At 37.4% G+C, this 19,931-nt stretch overlaps 1 protein-coding gene and 1 long non-coding RNA gene across 4 annotated transcripts in view; both read left to right on the top strand.

Annotated features, from left to right (window-relative positions):
* Nucleotides 1–19,931, top strand: part of LOC115214304 (SLAIN motif-containing protein 2) — a 114,207-nt gene that overhangs the window by 23,737 nt on the left and 70,539 nt on the right. The window lies entirely within an intron of this gene.
* LOC118764208 lies at nucleotides 6,260–9,070 on the top strand. Its single transcript, XR_004999998.1, has 3 exons — nucleotides 6,260–6,275; nucleotides 6,590–6,595; nucleotides 8,910–9,070. It is a non-coding gene; the product is annotated as an uncharacterized LOC118764208 (long non-coding RNA).

The following is a 19,931-nucleotide window of genomic DNA, read 5'->3' as shown; positions in this document are numbered from 1 at the left end:
CCAGATTTGCATATCCATAAAACCCATACCTGTTTTGCAAAATTTTCATCTAATTTCTGCAGTAGAAAGAGCAAAGAAAATCATAGAAAAATAATTAGACAAACAGAATGCCTGACAAACTGACAGATTGATCTCATTAAAAAATTGTCTCAGAGATTCTAAAGCTTACAATTTACATGTTTAAGTAACTCTGAATCAACAAAGGTAGTTGTATTAGTTATTAATGTAGTTCTAATTGTGACTGTGTAAGCAGAATTATGTGTTGCTTCTGCCACTACATGTACTTAGTAAAATAGGATAAACTTTAGTGTATGATGATTTATTAGTTGAGTATCTACTTCATGATGGGTTGCTGAGTACTTAGGATAAATATTTAGCCTTCTCCTAGTTCTGTCTTCCTTTTGGCTGTTTATTATTTTCAACATGGCTGTGTTGAAAAGTTTGCTTCCTAACTTCATGGTTTCAGGTTCGCTCTTGCATGGCACCTTGGGCAAGAGTCTTTGTTTATAACCTTGGACTAACCAAAGCTGTGTGAGTATATTTGGCTGATGGTAACTGAATGAAGCTTGTGTGTCTGTGTCTCCTTGTCTTGCCATCATGTGATTAATTGTAAATGAGTATCACTGTCATTCAAGCAGTGTCATTTATTTTGTTTCTGCAAAATACTTTCTCGTCATGGGGAAATATTACCTTGCTCAGAAACAAGTGAAGGTTGGCAACAGGAAGGACATCCAACCATATAAAAAAATCTTCCATATATTTCATCTGATCCATGTAAGTATGGAAAAGTGGATATTAAAATGATGATGCTTGTTTGCTTAGTTTCCACATTCTCCGTGTTTACTGCAATATAAATTTTGCTTCACACTTTGTTGTCCATTATTTATCGTTATGCACTGGTTCCTGTTCCCCAAGGAGTCATTTACTTTTACTGAGAGGTAACTGCAGTTGGGATTAAGCATGGTTATTATTTAGCCAAAAGTCATCTTTGATTGAGCACCCTCTGCACAAAGATCTCAAACAAACTGTAGCTGATAAATGTGCAGACATGCCCTGGAGTTGTAACATTTTGACATTTGACTGGGATCTTTAGAAAGTAAGCTTTGGTTGCTGTATGAGGTATGATTCTTACAGCTTGTCAAGTCTTTGGTCAAGTAAAGACCAACATTGGGTGCCTGGGATCTGGAATGTTGTCAGATGCTTATCTTTCTCTACTATTGAGGCAATGCAGCTTTTAAAATATCATACATTACATTCTGTAGAAGCAAGACTGACTTCATTCTTGAGAAGATTTTGGTTGTTGACAAAATTATATGAACAGTTTATTTTGGAGAACTTTCAACTCTGGGTCAATTTCCCCAAATCCTTAACCTTGCAGTGCTATTTTTAAGTTTTGCTGGTTCAAGATTTACTTTTCAGACATGCTAATACTAGTGGCTAGCCAAGCCTGTTCAAAATGAACAGTGAATAATGAAACTATTCTGTATGCAGTCATTCAATGTCTGGGCTTTGGTTAACAGCCCTGTTGCGCATAGGACAGATCTGGATGTCATTTGACTTCATTGTGAGGATCATCCTACTGACTTCTTTTAGCCAGGAAGAGCAGGCAATTTCCCATTGTTTGGCAGTTATAACAAAAGAATTTGCATGGTGGGTAACATTGAAAGGATTGAAGACAGCATTTTTCTGCTCAGTCAAGAGGTTTCATTTAGAGTGGAAGGTAAGGAGAGTTAGTTGTGTGAGAGTGCTGTGAATAGCCAGCATAATTGGGCCTACTCTAAGCATGCATCACTAAGCAGGAGAACACAGCTGGAAGAGGGAATGTTTTTTTGGGTATGAGGATAATTTTGAATTGAGTTCCTTGATTGATTTTAGCGTTTGTCCCCCTATAAGGAGGTCACATTTCATTCTTTTGTATACTGTTTTTTTTCCATTCTTGTCTTTTTGTTTTCATAATTGCCTCTGTGAAAAACCCCACCATTTTTGTAATTTCTACTTATTAAACCCCCTTATCTATTCCCTGGAAGAAAAAAGCAACAGCAACAACAAAGTTATTATTGCTTTTTATCACAACAGACAGGCTTGAAAACATTGCTGGAGTATTAAACTTTTTCAGAAATTTGACCTACATGGCTATGTTGTGCTTTACATTATATTGATCTATTGATCTCTCTTCTAAGTTTAGATGGCACCAGATGTTATTTTGAGTAACGTTTACTTTATTCCTTCCATCAATTAATCACAAAACTGATTATAATAAATCCACATTTTTACACACACACAAACACACAACAACAACATGTGGCTGTGTTAAGAAGCTTGCTTCTCAACAATGTGGTCTTTGAGTCAGTCCCACTGTGCAGCACTTTGGCCAAGTGTCTTCTATTCTGCTATAGTCCTAGGCTGACAAAATCCTTAGTGGCTTTGGTAGACAGAAGCTGTAAGAAGCTTGTCTATATATGTACATGTGTGTTTGTGTGTACCCTTATCTTGACATCGGATAATGGCTGTAAACGAGCATCACCATCATACAAGGGCTGTTTGTTTCCAATCTTCCAACAAAACATGGCTGGCAATGGGAAATATTACATTGCTTGGAAGCAGGTGAGGATTAGCAACAGGAAGGGCATCCAACCATTAAAAATCTACGGTAACAAATGCCATCTGACCCATGCAAACATGGAAAAGATGTTAAATGACGATATAGTTTCTCTTTCATTTGCTGAAATTGAAGGAAGGAGCAGTGCCAATGATCTTCACAGGCTCTCCAAGAGCAATAGGCTTGATGCCATTAATGTTTCATTTAAACTATTACAGTTAAACACCTCCAAGAAAGATATGAACAGGGAGGAGATTCCAGGGGCTGAAAGGACTGGGAATAATGGTTAGATTGAGGGCAAGGAATTTAGGCACACCAAGAGTGATGAGAGATTAGAAGGACAATTGAGTTGGCGGTATGACTAGCCAGAGGAACAGCAGCCATCATAATACTGATAGAAAAGACAGTGATAGGTCACGGTTTGCCTGTGGGCCAGTGGCTGAAGTATCTTTATTTGTGGCAAAATGCTAAATGGTAGCAGTATCCCATCCCAGATGTGGTATTCTCTCGTGGAGCTCACTTGAGTTTTGTGGAGTGTCAGCAGCTGTTAGAGACTAAGATATTTTCTGGCCCTGAAGAGAAAAGCCAGTTTTTGGGATGTAGTGCTTGCTATGTTAAGGATGTACTTTTTCCAGAAGTGTTCCTTGATGGTAGTAAGTATGGTCCTGCATTTAGAGTGACTGGAGGGCTTTAACTGAATGAGACACGTGTTTGGCAAGGGATACAGTGTTGATATGAGTGGCACTTGAAGTTTTTTCTTTAATGCTGTTAAAAAAGAGACATGGTTGGCATGGTTCCAATGAAGGATGCTTGCAAGGTCCTTTTATAGAGTCAATGTAGGTTTGGTGTGTGGCATCTAAGCTGTATATGGATGATGCATAGTTGGGGAAAGTTAGAGAGAGGAATGAAGGATTGTGTCATCTGCTTAAGAGTGGGTGTTTTTTCATGTGGTGACAAATAGGTCTTTGATGTAGAAAAAAAGAGAGTGGGGTGTGAGCCCTAGGGAGTACCAGAGTTGATTGAAAATGGGACAGAAAGAGCTTTGTCAGCATGTGTTGCAGTAGTGCAATCTGAGAGGATGCTACTGATCCAAGAAATCAGAGATGGATAGAAGTTTTGAAAGGAGATTTGCATACCAGAGACATTTGAGGTCTTTGCTGATGTCCACAGCAATAGCATTGCTTTCACTGAACTTCCCTAAAGCAAGAGCCTGCTGGTATACATATATAATCAAAAACTTCAAAGAGGCTGGTGTTAGTCTGTATTGACTAGACTTATGTAGTAAAATCAATGAAAAGAGTACAATAGATTTGCCACAAGGAGTGGAAAATCCAATATTTTGGACAGTGTGCTTCTTCAGTGAAAAGTTGAAAGGAGAGAAATAAATAACACATAATGTTTTGTTTTTTTTAACTTCGAGGATGTAAAACTCTGCTGCTTCTCATTTATTTCTCATCTTTCAACTTTTCACTGAAGGGCTCTCTCCAAAATCTTGGATTTTCCACTCTTCATGGCAAGTTCACTATTCTTATATTTTTCTATTTATTCATAATCCGTCATGCTACAGTCTCATGACTTTGCTGTATTCCTGACAGGATGGCTGAATTGATGCTATGCTTTGCCAAGGGGTAACATGTAACTATGCGTAATGTGTGGGAGCAATCCTATTTTTCCATTTTTCTTTGCTACATGTGCTGGATAGGTTTTCTTTATCATATTTCACCACTTGCTGCAGGACCTTCAACTCCTTTGTGAAGTCCAGCTTTTGAAATAAGTCTTTACCATTTTGTTTTCATGTCCTCTTTAGTTTCCCTTTTCCGTAGATTCTGTCCTCACTATATCTGGCTCTATTTATATCCAGTTTTCCTCTCGGCTCCTTTGAATTCTTATTCACACACACTAGCATTACACATCCTCCATAGCTTGTTCACCCTAATTTATTTCTAGCTATCACAATTATTGCACATTAAGTTCCATATCCTACCATGATACTCCATACACAAGAATTATATAATCTGCCCTCACTTTGAAAGAGAAATTCTGGTCTTACTTTGGCAGTTATGCTTTTGGAACTCTCACTTCTCTTACTATTTACATTATTGAGGTAATATTTTTGTGTAATGGTAGTGTTAAATGTAACTAAGCAAAAAAAAAAAAGAACGTTTTCAAAACTGTTACATAGTGTGAAATGACATTATTCAAAGATGTGTCATATAGAGTAGACGGAACTCTTTAGCCTTACTGCCAGTAACAGTAAACTCCATCAAATCTTAGCTGTAAAGTAATTGGTGAGGGGATGGGTATGAAGCTCTAAAAGTTCATATGTGAGACCCTGGTCTCAACAAGTTCATGTTGGCATGAGGGAAATGAGAAGACAGTAGACATAAAACAGTGGTATGTGTGTATAAATAAATATATATATATATATATATATATATATATATGTGTTTTTAGAGAAAGATAGTTATGGTTGGTTTGTAGGGTTACCCAGGGTTTCATGTTCATAAAGTGCTTGGCTTTACATATATCTCATCAGACCCTAATGGCCAGTTAAGATTTTGCATTTATAAAGCTCTATTGCTCTATAACTTAGTGTTCTTCTCTTTAGGATTTATTATTTACTGAGGATGTATATATATATACATATGTCTGTGTGTGTTTATATTTATATCTTATACTAGTGCTATTAATAATTAGTTGTTTGACCATTTGTGATTAGTAATAGGGAAGGAAATGTAAGACTTAGTCTGCTGGGAAAACTTCCTACACTACAATGCTTATAGAGTGTGTCTGTGTCTGTGTGTGTATGTATGTATATAAAAAAAGTTACTTGGTTATTTACTGCTGAACCATCCCCAGTGCCAACAAACATCTGGTTTTACCTGTAGTGCTGCCATTGATCTGAGTTTTCTGTTAGCTAGTTTTGCGTCATATAGCCTCTGGCTTTCATCAGCATTTCTTCTTTCATTCAGTTTATTCTCTGAGAGATATTTTTAATGTTAGTAGGTGCAAAAGGTGTGTGCATGTGTCCAAATCTGACTAGGATTGGTGTTTGCTTTTGTTGTTGGTTTTTGTATTTATTTATCTTTTTTAAAGGGCTAATGAGGAGAGGCTAAGGCTGTGCTAAATATATACAAACTGTTCATTAGCCACTCAACTATTCTTATTTTGTTGTGTTACAACCATTTATTCAAAGTGGGACAGGATGGTTTTTATTGGTGAAGTTGTTTTATTTTTTATTTTTTACCTTTACAGCTGGATGCCATTTTCATTACTAACCATTCAGTTGGAACCTCTTAACAGTTAGGCATACTGAGGCAACATAGTAAAGAGCTTTACTCAAGGTCACAATTCAGTGGTTGAAGTATGGTTTGAACTCATAGCTAACTTAACTTGAGAGCTATTGTTTCTCCTAACTTTGAAAATAATAATGGATAACAAGTTAAAAGCATTTTCATTTGAGAAAATCTTTAATCAATATTTATAGAACTATCTAACCCTGCTAGTATGCACACCTGTACGCACAATATGTTTATAAAGTGCGTATTAACATACATGGCTTGTACTGTGGATTATGTAGAATTATGTAATTATCACGTAATTGTCATAGAAACATGTAAAAATGTTATTAAATAATTTCTTGCTTTATTCTCTTGTCTGGTGTTTGTGTGTGTGTGTGTATATATATATATATATATATATATGCACGCCCAGAAAATTAGAAGTATTGGTGGTATCTTTCTATTTATATACAGATATCAAAAAGTCTAGAATTTGTAAAGGAAGCAATAGAATACTGCTTAAATCCTTTACACTTTTTTTTGTGTGCATGTCATCGTTATTCTCGTACTGGAATCAGTTTATGTTACTGTTTAAGAAGGGAGTGTTATATATATACACACATGAATGTGTGTGTGTGTGCGCACACACACACACACACATATATATATATATATATATATATATATATATATAGTAAAAGCAATTAAGATTCAAGTGAGTTCTGTTGAATTCACATGAATGCGGTACTTAACTTAGATGCACCAGAAATCTATATGGTATTAACCATAAGATAATGCGGGGTGATTATAAACAAGAAAAAAGCAACAAAAATGGATCAATATTTCGGTACAATTGTTTCGTACGAAGACCACCTTTATTAAGGCTGCGAATATTGCAGCAAATACACGTGACCCGTACTCATCAGCCGAAAAAACATCTGAGTTCTCAAAACATCTAAGGGGGTGAGGCTACACTCCTGAAACATCAGGGATAGTTCTATTTTTATAGAACTATCTATAAAAACATGTTTTGAAAACTCAGATGTTTTTTCGGCTGATGAGTACGGGTCACGTGTATTTGCTGCAATATTTGCAGCCTTAATAAAGGTGGTCTTCGTACGAAACAATTGTACCGAAATATTGATCCATTTTTGTTGCTTTTTTCTTGTATATATATATATATATCATCATCATCATCATCATCATTTAGCGTCCGTTTTCCATGCTAGCATGGGTTGGACGGTTTCAACTGGGGTCTGGGGAGCCCGAAGGCTGCACCAGGCCAGTCAGATCTGGCAGTGTTTCTACAGCTGGATGCCCTTCCTAACGCCAACCACTCCGAGAGTGTGTGGGTGATTTTTATGTGCCACCGACACAGGTGCCAGACGAGGCTGGCGAACGGCCACGCTCGGATGGTGTTTTTATGTGCCACCGACACAGGTGCCAGACGAGGCTGGCAGACGGCCACGCTCGGATGGTGTTTTTATGTGCCACCGACACAGGTGCCAGATGAGGCTGGCAGGTGCCAGACGAGGCTGGCAGACGGCCACGCTCGGATGGTGTTTTTATGTGCCACCGACACAGGTGCCAGATGAGGCTGGCGGACGGCCACGATCGGATGGGGTTTGTTACGTCCCCAAAGCAACGGAGGCCAGTCTATGCGGTACTGGCTACGGCCACGTTCGGATGATTTTCTTGTGTGCCACCGGCACTGGTACCACAAGATACAAATTCCATTTATGTTCATCTATTTTGATTTGTTTTGATTATTTGATTTTCACTTGCCTCAACAGGTCTTCACAAGTGTCACTTGCCTCAACAGGTCTTCACAAGTGTCACAAGAAGGAAGGTATGCACAGGTGGACTGTCTACGTCGCCGGGTCTTCGGATGGTGTCTTTATGTGCCACCGACACAGGTGCCAGATGTGGCTGGCAAACGGCCACGATCGGATGGTTTTCTTGTGTGCCACCGGTACTGGAACCACAAAGATACAAATTCCATTGATGTTCATCTATTTTGATTTGGTTTGATTTTCACTTGCCTCAACAGGTCTTCACGCGTGTCACGCGTGTCACACACTTGCCTCAACAGGTCTCCACAAGTGTCACACACTTGCCTCTGCCTCAACAGGTCTTCACAAAGTGTCACACACTTGCCTCTGCCTCAACAGGTCTTCACAAGTGTCATAAGAGGGAAGGTATGCACAGGTGGACTGACTACGTCGCCGGGTCTTTGGATGGTGTTTTTATGTGCCACCGACACAGGTGCCAGGTGAGGCTGGCGAACGGCCACGATCAGATGGTGTTTGTTGTGCCCACAGCACGGAGGCCAGTCGATGCGGTACCAGCTACGGCCACTTCGGATGGTTTTCTTGTGTGCCACCGGTACTGGAACCACAAAGATACAAATTCCATTGATATTCATCTATTTTGATTTGGTTTGATTTTCACTTGCCTCAAAGGTCTTCACAAGTGTCACACACTTGCCTCAACAGGTCTTCACAAGTGTCATAAGAGGGAAGGTATGCACAGGTGGACTGACTACGTCGCCGGGTCTTCGGATGGTGTCTTTATGTGCCACCGGCACAGGCCAGATGAGGCTGGCGAACGGCACGATCGGATGGTGTTTGTTGTGCCCACAGCACGGAGGCCAGTCGATGCGGTACTGGTTACGGCCACGTTTATATATATATATATATAGATAGATAGATAGATAGTGTGTTTTATGAAATTAGGCCCACAAGGACCTTTCTCAGGAGCTTAGTTTGAGAATCTGATGAGGAATTTTACCATTGTTGAACATTTCATCAGGATTCATTAAGATGTATTTTGCCAAATTGTCAATGACAGTAATTGAAAAATACTTATTAAAATGTGATTAACTATATACTTAAGACATAAACTCATTTATACAGCAATACAAGAATGATGGCCCGACACTAATTATTAGAGCTACAATATACTATGTGAACTTTGAATAAGTAAATATACAGACTCCTCCCGTGTGTGTGTGCTTGTACATGTATGAGGTGGGTGTTGAAAAGTTCCTTGCTTTAAGGGTATTGCAAAAGGCCTGGTTGGAGGCCCTACCTTCTGAGTTCCTTTACAGGACTTAGGAAAACTGAAGGACTGCTGCAATAAGTGTGAATCTGAAAGGGGAATATGTGGAATAAAATCATAATTAACTGTTCTTCCTGCATTTTCTTTTACCCAAAGCCAGGAACTTTTCAGCATGCCCTTCTATATAATCATGTGTGTATATATCAAACAAGTACTTACATAACATATAGAGTACTACCTCTTGCCTAAAAAAGCACAGCCATCTAGCTGTGGCAGTTTTTTAACTGTTAATATAATCAGTAATCCAGCAATTTAATTTTATGTTGCCTTTATAAATATTGTCCACTAGAAGAGCGGAATGAGTGATTGAAAATATTTTAGGTGCCAAATCTCCATCTTTGACTGACACTTAATCCAGGTATGCAGCTTCATCAAATTGAAAGCATATATAATATATATCGTCATCATCATTTAATGTTCGCTTTCCATGGGTTAGATAATTTGACTGATACTCGTAAGCTGGAGAGCTGCACCAGGTTCCAGTCTGATCTGGCTTGGTTTCTATAGCTGGATGCCTTTCTAATGCTAACCACTATGAAAGTGCAATGGTTATTTTTTATGTACCACTGGTATGGGTGTCATTTATATGACACTAGCTTTAGCCATGACTATGTTTTCACTTGACTTAGTGAGTTTTCTCAAGCACAGCATGTTGCCAAAGGCCTCCATCACGGGTCATTATGAGGCTCAACATTCGAAGACCATGCTTCACCACCTCGTCCTGTGTCTTCCTGGGTCTAATATATATATATAGACACACACACACACACACACACACACACATATATATAGACATACATATATACATATATATATATATAGACATATATACATATATATATATATATATATAGACATACATATATACATATATATATATAGACATACATATATCAGTCGCCATGATTGACCACTAAATCCACAAGTTTTTTTTTCTCTCTCTGTTTATTTCTTTGTGTTCCTTTCTGTTGAAGAGTGTAAGCTCGAAGCATAAAAGACTTTCTCACCTTCCTGAGCTTCAAACTAGTACACCTGCTTGTTGTTTATACCCCTGTCTTCGTCTTTTGTTTTTCTGTAAATTTCAACTATATATATACATGTATATAAGAACAGAATGGACTAAGTGGAGCAGTATATGTATATATAAGTTTTCTCTCATCATCTTTGTTTTAATGTCCAAATTTCTATGCTTGTACTGGTCCAATGGAATTTGTTGAGGCAGATTTTCTACGGCTGGTTGCCCTTCCTAATGCCAACCATTTTACAACCACTTTTATGCAGTGCAAAATATCAAAACATAGACTGGCAAACAACTGATATCTGGTTTATTATGACATATAGTTATACAACTTGAAAGTAGAAAAGAATGTTTCAGGAGTCTAAATCACAAGATATCAATAAGTAAGGCAGGTCATCATAGGTAAAATCCAAAACTGGATGAGAAGAAGGTTTGTATGTAGTCCCTACAGCTGCTTCAAATATGAAGATGGGATAGATATGGTAGATGAAGCTGTTGTATAAATACATAGATGTCATAATTTGACCAGATACAAGTTGTTTGTATATCTATGCTTTTATTCTATTAGATATCTACTAGCTCAATTGAAACTGCCTTAGCCAATCTTTATTTAGGCAACTATAACATCACTGCTTTTTCTCAGTTGCATTTAGGTTGGAGATTAAGCAGGAAGTTAACCTGAGCACTTGTTGTATGTACCTATTATCTTATATCATCAGACGTAATATTACTTGAAATTTTATATATATATATATATATATATATATGTATATATAATGTTGCACAACAGTTCCTTAGTAAGATAACAGATTTACCATATGTCTGTGCATCAGTAGTCAGAATGTTGAGACTTAGATGTATGCTAGATAAACTGACAAATGGTACCTGCATATCCTCCAAGAAAATGAGCGAAGAAATTTGTCAAATAACATTTTATCGCCTTAGAAAACCCTTTTTCAGTAACATTTACATTTGTTTTTAGTTAGGACTGTTTTTTCCTGCTTGCATGGATCATTATTGAGACATTGTTTTACAACCAGATGCTCTTCCTGTCAGTAACACCTTTTTTTTTGGGGGGGGGGTAAGGGATATCTTACTCCACATGTCTTTGTAGACACAAAGCCTGCAAGTAGTTTGTTGACATGGGAAATGACAACATAAAAGCCTATAGCCGAGTGATTTTCAGAGAAGTGTAAATATGATTAAACTCAAACAGACACACTTATATGATAGGCTTCCATCAGTTTCCATTTACCAAATCCACTACAAGGCTTTGGTCAGCCAAGGACTATAGTAGATGGTACTTGCCTAAGGTGCTGTGCAGTGAGGCTGAACTTGAAATCATATGGCTGGGAAGCAGACTTCTTAACTACACAGCTGTGCCTGTATCTATGTCTGAAAAAAACATACAATGGTCACAACTGGAACATCATTGAATGTTAGGTCCAGAACAGAGCTGATCTGGGGTAAACAACAGTAACATCAATCTCATAGCGTTGTGTCTTTTAAAAACACCATGAGATACTTTGATGTGACAAGTATTCTTGTGGCTATTGAGGTCTTAGATTCACTATGAGTATGACTGAAAAAAGGATGGTTACACCTGGTAACACCTTTGATCATAAGTCTGCTTGATCAAAGCAGATCTAAAGCTAAACAATAGTAATACCAAACTGGAAGAGTAAGTGCTGTTTGATCAGGTTGTTTACTCTGTTTTAATCAATAGCAACTCAATAGCCACTCCCATCCTTATCTTTTTTCTAATGTAATTTTCAACATGAAGTTTCAAAATTAAGTGAAATATTCTTTTCTACTCTAGGCACAAGGCCCGAAATTTTTGGGGAGGGGGCCAGTCAATTAGATCGACCCTAGTATGCAACTGATACTAAATTTATCAACCCCGAAAGGATGAAAGGCAAAGTTGACCTCGGTGGGATTTGAACTTAGAACGTAAAGACAGATGATATACTGCTAAGCATTTTGCTCAGCATGCTAACGTTTCTGCCAGCTCACTGCCTTAATTAAGTGAAATATTATTACCAAAAACAGCAAGGATGTTAATCTCTGGGATGTCTAATCTTGATAATTTCCTCAATTAACAGGAACTTGCCAGTATTTTGGTAGTTTTTCTAATTATTTTTGGGGAAACCTATCTCCATTTTCTGTATCTCTAAAGCTATAAAGTATTTACTTTAAGACTTCTCCATCAGTCCTATGAATATTTGCTGTATACTAATGCTTCCTTTAGGGAGGTTTTAATTTATTTTATATATATTTTTTAGTACATTTAAAAAAAAAAATTGAAGTGGTAGGGGAACATATTTAATCTATTTTAGTATTGATGTTCTTTTTCTCTATGTAAATCCCTTTTCCCCAGATTGCAGTGACTGACTCACTCACTAATTCTGAAGGGGGTGCATAAGATGTCTGCTTGCCTTTTCATGCAGATCTAGTGTAAGAGGGAGTTCTCACTTGTTGTCTGCTACCCCTAAATAAACCAAGATGTATGGTGGTGGTGGTGATGATAATGGTAACATTGATGGTGGGTTGGTAACAGTGGCAGTGGTAGTGGTTTAGTTTTAATCACTGCTTACTGACTGAGTAAATCACCTGATTGCTACTGAGGAGCAAAGGAGACTTAGTGTTAGTGGGGTGGAGGTTAGTTGTTAGTGATGTTACCCTATTTTTTCCCCTTCTTGCTGTTTTTATAATGTAATATAATGCTTTTTAAGGTGGTAAGCAAGCAGAATTGTTAGAACATTGGAAAAAAAAAAAAAAAGAGTGCCTTGTGGGCATTTGTTCCTGCTCATTATATTCTGATTTGAAATCCTACTTGGGTCAACTTTACTGGCATTTTTTCCAGCTCTTTACATGCTAAGCTCAGATTCTGCAAAGGTGAACTCTACTTTCATCCTTTCAGTGATTGATAAAATAAAGCGCCAGTCAAGTACTGGAGTTTTCAACTTATGTCCTCACCTAAAATTGCTCGCCCAGTGCCAAAATTTGAAACAACTATTATTATTCAGTAGGTGTATGTATTTTATTTATTTTTTCCCATTACTACATTGTATTATTATTATTATTATTTATCCATCTTAGATTTTGGCTATGTTCCCACAGCATCTAACTAAGTAATTATGTATGCATGCATGTATTACTTATGCTTTTTGTGTGTCTATGCATGCATACATGTGCTAAACAATGGATGGCAGGGCAAGGATGTAATTTGTGAAGATTTGTAGCTTAGGTCTAGTTTTCTGGTTATTTGTCTCCAGTGACCAGAATTTTTCTAAACATGTTGGTGGATTGCAGCAGAAGTGTTTCTGCAATTTGTGAGCTGAGATGCTCTGGTTGAATGATTATTCCTTTATATTTGCTTTTTTTATCACTTCCAGAGATCCTATAATTGTAGGATTTCTCTATGGAATCCATGCCCCACATCTTACATGGTCATATGTATGTGTTGAACAAGAACACTTGATATGCTATTGATGTGACTTCAAGTGGTGGTTATTGTGTAATCTAAGTCAACCTTGATCAAGGAAAGCTATGATCAAAGGCATTCTAGCTATGATCATCCCATCCTTTTCTAGTTATACTTTTTCTACCTTCCATCGCCTTCAACTCCTAGTCGAATCCTAAGGGGTCCCTTTGTGACATACTGCATATCTTGAGCATTTTAAACTTGGCAGTGTGCTCATCAGGTCTGATGACAACAGATTGCATCCAGAGAGAAAGAATGAAAGAGAGAGAGAATCAACCTTAGATTGGACTGATGCTTTATTTATTGACTCCCAAAAAGATAAAAAGTTGACTTCAGCAGGATTTGAACTCAGAGCACAATAAGATAGAAAGACTGCATTTTGAGGCTGTAATAACTCTGCCAACACACTACCTTAATATATATATATATATATATATATATATATTATATATATATATATATTACTCTTTTACTCTTTTACTTGTTTCAGTCATTTGACTGCGGCCATGCTGGAGCACCGCCTTTAGTCGAGCAACTCGACCCCGGGACTTATTCTTTGTAAGCCCAGTACTTATTCTATCGGTCTCTTTTTGCCGAACCGCTAAGTGACGGGGACATAAACACACCAGCATCAGTTGTCAAACAATGCTAGGGGGACAAACACAGACACACAAACACACACACATATATATATACATATATACGACAGGCTTCTTTCAGTTTCCGTCTACCAAATCCACTCACAAGGCATTGGTCGGCCCGGGGCTATAGCAGAAGACACTTGCCCAAGATGCCACGCAGTGGGACTGAACCCGGAACCATGTGGTTGGTTAGCAAGCTACTTACCACACAGCCACCTGCGCCTATATATATATATATATATAATATATTCAGTATGATCATCCTTTTTAAAGTTTGTAGGGTATGCTTTGAGTGACGTTTGGTTGGTATTTCTTGAAGGTTGAGCAACCATCTAAAGCAGTGGTTCTCAACCATTTTTCTCCTATGGACCCCCCCTTTAATTCCTATTTTACTTGGGTAGACCCTCATGACCATTCTATGTTTAAACAATCCTATTATATTTTTATAATTAAATATTATTAGGAATTGTATAAGGAATTAAAATGTTTTGTGTATTGTAAACATATAACCAATTTATTGCATGTAAATTTTAACAAAATTTTATGTGGGTCCCCATGGGTCATATGGACCCCAGTTGAGAACCACTGATCGAAAGGTTCCATCAGTGGCTCAGATCCAAGTAGTATAATGAAACTAAGCTGACTTGGTTCAATATTAAAAAATATTGGATTCTATGTTCTATTTTTACATTACTTTCAGAAATTTTAAGTTTGATAGTGATGAATTCTGGTCAAAATCTTGTAAAATATTTGTATCCCATTTGGTTGTCCCAGTTGCATCAATTAATGAAATAGTAACTGAGTTTGTGTGTGTGTGTGTGTGGTGGGGAGAACACCATCCCTGAAGTGAGCTTGAATTTATCTCTGAATATCCCCGGAGATGTTAAAATCATTTTTAGATCGAAATGAATTATAAATTTCTCACATACAGCAGCAAACTTGTTCATATGAAAAAAAAGAAAGCCTTTAATGATTTCATTAAAAATAGATTATTAAAGAAAATTGTCTGTAGTTGTTGGCAAACTATTTTATTTAGACTGATTATGTATAGAACCCAAAATAGTTGTATTATGATAGTTTATACGAGACGTTTAAAACAAATATACTCTTAACATTGAAGAACATCAGCTTCATCAATCTTGTTGGACTGGAAAACCTGGAAAGCTCATGGACACTACACTATCCTCTTCTCCTTTCACTATGTTATAAACAAATGACCATGTTTGCTTTATTATTTTTCAGTAGTATATATATGTATTATGTTAAATTGTTTTGCTGTACTTTGACAGCTAGGTCACTAATACTTACACTCTGCTGTATCATTAGATGTTACAATGATGTCCTAGCAGTTTATTGTCTCTGATATTGGAGCAGTGTACTATCCTTTTTTAAGTGTTAGTCATTTCTCTATGGATAAAATAGCTATTCATTTTTCATTGTAAGCTTATCGTTATTAATCATCATCATAGCCATCACCATATCTGCATGGGTTGGATGGAACTATCTACACTGAAAAATCTAACTTTAAACCCAAAATTCTATAGTGTCTCCCTTTTTCTCTGTCCGTATGTCTGTCTGCTATTGCAACTCTATTTGCCATAATTACTTGTTGCACAGTAATCCTACTCATATTTATTGTATACTAAGAGGGAGATCAAAAGAAATGGCTCAGAATTTTTTTTTGTCGCTTATTGACAATATAGCCGCCACCCCCTCAAGATAGGGAAGATCAATAAAGTCATTATTCATTTTGTAAATGTGCAAGGAAAAAATAAGGGTGGGGAGGAAATTCTTAGGAAGTTGATACTATGGGGAGGAAGGATAATGACACACATTTAAAGAGTGATTGTACTTTTATAGTTTCCAACTTGTACCAGTTAAAAATAGCTACCAGATGTCTCTGAGATGACATCCTACCATGCTAAAAAATATATATATATAAGATACATTAAAGAACTTAGTTCTAGACTGCAACAAAATAGATGGCCATGGTTGTAATGCATTTCATTAGGAGTCTACTCAAATGGAACTTACTTAGGACTGAACCCAAAACCACATGGTTGAGAAGGGAACATTTTAACATACATCTATGCCTTGCAGTGGGACTGAAACCAAAACCACTTGCTTGGGAAGTGAATTTCTTAGCCATATAGTTGTGCCTAAAAATATTACAATGATGATTCTTCATGCAGCCATGAGACCTCAGTGTTTCCATATTCTATTCTGTATAAACTCAAATCCACTTAAATGATGATGATAATGATGATGATAACAGCAATGATGATGAGGAGGTGGTGGAATTTGATTTCCTTTTATTAAGAGGTGTCAGTTTTCTTGAGATTCCTATCACTTTTTCAATGTTGTCTGTGTTTCTGTCTGTCTTTGTTGTGTGTTTTTTTAGTTACTGGTCAACTCTGGTCAAGCAGACTTATGATCAGAGGCATCCCAGCTGTGACTATCCTGTCGTTTTTGGGGACATTTAGGATTACATTATGTAATGTATCCATTCTGTTTTTAAGACAGTAGGGTGTAATTTAAGAGAAATTTGACTGCTATTTTGAGCACGCTGAATGGCTATGCAAAAACTCAATGAGGGCATTGGCTCAAGTCAACATATAGACACTCCTTGTTTGTTTGTGTATCTGTGTGTGTGTGTGTGTATTTGCTTTAGTGTATATAATTGTGCCTGTTTTCATGTGTGTGTATTGCATGCTTTAATTTGTTTATATCTATAGTACTAGTGGTAACTTGCCAAGCACTAAAGTTATCCTATAATCAGTCAGTTTTATAACTGCAGTGTAGCCACAGCTGTCTTTTCCTGTTTCTAATTTCTATGAGTTCTCTGTATTTGTATTTTATTTTGTGCATGCGTGTATATGTGTGTGTGTGTGTTTAAGAAGAACAGATATGAGTAAAAAGGTTTTTTTTATCTGATTATTAGTGAGGAAGTAACAGAATCACTATCAGCCCATCCACATCACATCTAAGATGATGCATGATGTGTGTATGCACATGTGTGTGTGTGGAGTGTGGGAAGTAGGATTACAGGGATTGGCAGAAATTGGTTGAGCTCAGGACAAAGTGCATATTTATGTTGCTTTACATTCTGAGCTCAACCTTCTAGTCGGGGTTGATAAAATAAAGTGCTAGTCATGTATTGGGTGTCAATATATCTGACTGTCTCCTCATGGTAGTGTGTGTGTGTGTGTACAGAAGTCACTCTTGTATCTTGTTTTGAATGTTGTGAATTAATGTTTCATTCTATACTGGCATGGGTTGACAAGATCTGATGGATCCAAAGACTGCATGTTGCTCCAGTGTCTGTTTTGGCATGGTTTTTATGACAGGATGCTCTTCCTAATGCTAACCACTTCATAATGTACTAGCTGCTTTTTCTTTGTTTTTGTGGCATCAGCTGTAGTAAGGTTGCCATGCAACCTGCAGAACTAAGAACCCTTTTGACTGAGTGAGTTTACAATAGAGAGGGAGGTGGTTTTATGCTAGGCGGTTAGGAATCTGAGTATGAGAAAAGGGATTAGAACAGAATAAGTTTCTTTTTGTAGAGGAGCTACACTGCTACTTACATTATAGAAGAGAAGATAGGAATGGTTGCAGTGGAGCTGGAAAGAGGTAAAAATAGTGGTGATGAGGTGTCAGAGTTGACTCTCCAGGTACAGGGTGAGTAGAAGTGAATGGAGACAAGATAACAGGATGTGTAGTTGGATAGAGGTTGCCAGAATATGTGAACTAGTGAGGGATGGTTATTAGAACTAGGGGATGTAATGAGAGGGTGAATATAGTGAAGAGCAAGTTTTGATGGACAATAAATAAAAGAAGTAGGGGCGAGGAAAGTGTAGGTGACATCTCTAGAAACTGGGTAAGTTTGAAATAATTCATGTCTTTAGAATTTATCAGTTACTTGTTTCTTCGTATGTTTTATGTTTGATTTACCATGTTAGCATGGATTTGTTGACTACATATTATTGAGGCTATGTTTTACAGCTGGAAGCCCATCTTGTCGCTAACACCTGTCTTTCAAGTATTACTGTCATGAATACACACACACACATGCACATATAAATATAGATGTGTGTATGTGTAAAAAAAAATTCCATTTGTCTTTGAAATGCAATGCTAGAGGATAATTTATTGACAAAATATCAACAAGCTTCACTTGTTTTGTTTTTTAAGCTCAGTGATTTCTGTGAAGACGTAGAATGTAAACATTCATACACATACACCACACAGGTTTCTATATAGTTTCTGGCTATCAGTTTTATTCACAAAGCATTAACTGACCCAAAGTGTTGCACAGTTGGATAGGACATCAGATTATGTGGTTACCAAGCAAAGTATATATCCATACAGTCATGCCTGCACCTATTTATTTATTTTAAACTGAAATTGGTGAGCAATTGTTTTGTCAATTACAGGTTTCTAACAGATCAAACACTAGGTCACTATTTCTGAGAGTGACAAGGGAGTGTTTATAACTCAGTGTAGAATAAATATCACAAATGACTTTGTTTGAAAAGTAGTTTTTTGTATTCTTCTTCCAGATTTCTCACCAATGTTTACAGTTGATAAATATATTGTTTCTCCCTTGGTTGTTGAGGGGTGGTGGTGGGGGTCAGCTTTTTCAATCCTGCTGGCTGTTTCAAGGAGATAGTTGTACAAACACACACAAACACATATATGACAGGCTTCCTTCAGTTTCTATCTACTAAATCCACCCAGAGAGTAGATTTAGTAGGTTTTATCAGCTCAGGGCTGTTGTGGAAGACACTTGTCCAAGGTACCATGTAGTAGGACTGAACCCAAAATCAGAATGTTGGGAAGTAAACTTCTTACCACACAGCTATACCTACATACATGTGTGTGTGTGTGAGTGTGTTTATATGGTTTCTGTATTTGTTTCTTTCTGCAGCTGATATTTGTTATTGATCTTCTATAATAATGGAGCTGTATCCCTTAATTTGCTGCTATTATATACACATAATAATAAATCTTTCAGGGTAGACATTATATTAACATGATACATCTTGTCATTTGAGGAGACATATCTACACTGATGGAGACACCTGAACCAGATGCTCAGTATTTCACCTGTCAGGAATCGATGCTAGATGGGTCAAAACAATTGCAGTGATCAATAAACCTCATATCTTCAATCTCTCTCATTGATCAAATATATATATAATAAGACCCTGAGTTTCAGATGTTGGGGTAGAAACCTTGTCAGTTATCGAGGCAATCAAAAAACATATATATATATAATCAAATTTGCAAATTCGATGACTGGCACCCGTGCCAGTGGGGCACTGAGAGCACTATCCAAGCGTAATCGCTGCCAAAGCAGCTGACTGGCTTCCGTGCCAGTGGCATGTAAAAAGCACCATTCAAACGTGATCGTTACCAGTGTCACCTTACTGGCACTTGTGCCGTTGGCATGTGAAAAACATTCGAGTGAGGTCGTTGCCAGTGCTGCTGGACTGGCTCCTGTGCAGGTGGCACGTAAAAAACACCACTTGAGCATGGCCATTGCCTGTGCCGCCTGACTGGCCTAGGGGCAACCTGTCTTGAATTCCTCTGTTATTGCTTGGAGGACTATAATGAATAAGAGGGGACTGAGGGCTGATCGTTGGTGAACCCCTACTTCTACCCGGAATTCTTCACTATACTCATTGCTGACCCTTACCTGTGTATATATATATATGTATGTACAGGTGTGTGATGTGTGGTACAAAGTTTACTTTCCAACCACATTGTTCTGGGTTCAGTCCAACTG

Source organism: Octopus sinensis, linkage group LG7 (genome assembly GCF_006345805.1).
Source record: "Octopus sinensis linkage group LG7, ASM634580v1, whole genome shotgun sequence".
NCBI classification, from domain to species: Eukaryota; Metazoa; Mollusca; class Cephalopoda; order Octopoda; family Octopodidae; genus Octopus; species Octopus sinensis.
The sequence above is the reverse complement of the archived record's forward strand: the minus strand, read 5'-3'. Positions and strand labels throughout refer to the sequence as shown.